This window comes from Capricornis sumatraensis, chromosome 3 (assembly GCF_032405125.1).
Source record: "Capricornis sumatraensis isolate serow.1 chromosome 3, serow.2, whole genome shotgun sequence".
In the NCBI taxonomy this organism is placed as follows: Eukaryota; Metazoa; Chordata; class Mammalia; order Artiodactyla; family Bovidae; genus Capricornis; species Capricornis sumatraensis.
The window spans coordinates 57,629,458-57,630,621 of record NC_091071.1 but is presented as its reverse complement, the minus strand read 5'-3'; the positions used below and the strand labels follow the sequence as shown (position 1 = coordinate 57,630,621).

Genomic DNA, 1,164 nt, shown 5'->3' with positions numbered 1-1,164 from the left:
CCTGACCCCCAGAGTCAGCAAAAACCCCAGGAACAAAGCTGCTTCAGATAATTAGCTTACCTTTCTGAGAGTCTTCCTTCAGTATTTTAACTTCCATAGCTTCAGTTCCTTCCTCAGATGTCTAATGATTGTAGACATTGTTTTATCTGGCTTTTCTGCTTGTTCTTTGTGGCAACTTTAGTTTATCACAAAGTATTCTAGCCTATCTGAATTGGAAGTCTTGTTTATGTTTTTTTAACAGTCTTTTGAAACCATTTTTGTGTGTGTGTGTGTGAAATAAATCACATGGAGTCAGTTTTGCTCTTTACAAGCAAAGTAGATGCTTTACAAATGAGTTATAATGATGACTTGGCTATGATGGCCAAACTGGGAAAGATTGGAATCCAGAGACCAAACAAACCCACTAGTAGGAAAAGTCTTCATAGAACTTACTGAAAATGGCCAAATGAAGGAAGCTCAAACAGGAGAACATCTCAGCATTTTGGTAGGGAAAAGAATCCAGGGTTACATCTAGGCTGGCCGATTTGGCTGTAGATGTGTGTGTAGGAAGGTGCAGGGGAGAGGGGGCCCCAGTTATAAGGCTCAGACTTACAAAGAGCTTTTTATCTTCTAGGGTGCTTGAAATGGAAAGCAGGAATCTAAGCCCTGGGGAATACTGGAAAGTAAGGCAAGGGTTCACATTCTTTGAAAAAAGCCAAAGAGTTGGCCAGAGAAAAAAGGCAAAATCCCATAGTTAACCCAGGTAGAGAAAAAGTTGTCTTGAACCACTGATACCCTGAAGCTCAGCTTTTCTTGACGTCTGTTAACTTAGTAACTGAATTTAGGCTGGGGCAGGCCTAAAATTCTTTGCCAATAAACACTTTCTAGAGGATTCCTTGGTGGCCCAGTGGTTAGGGCTCTGTGCTTCCACTGCAGGGGGGACAGGTTTGATCCCTGCTCAGGGAACTAAGATCTGACATGCTGTGTGGTGCAGCCCCTCTCCCCTGGAAAAAAAAGAAAAACAAAAACACATCTCTTTTTCATCTTTGCCCAGCTAACAAAGTTAGATTTCAAAGTTTTCTTTTTCTTTGGCGCTTTTATTGACCCATTTCTCATCAACTTTTCCTGATTAAATTGACCACTCTTTGTTTTGCCATTGAATGTACTTTTGTATAGATTCTTTCA

General features: G+C 40.8%; 1 non-coding gene across 1 annotated transcript; it reads left to right on the top strand.

Annotated features, from left to right (window-relative positions):
- The first annotated feature begins 872 nt into the window (after positions 1 to 872).
- Positions 873 to 945, top strand: TRNAG-UCC (transfer RNA glycine (anticodon UCC)). Its single transcript has one exon. It is a non-coding gene; the product is annotated as a tRNA-Gly (tRNA).
- Positions 946 to 1,164: the final 219 nt, after the last annotated feature.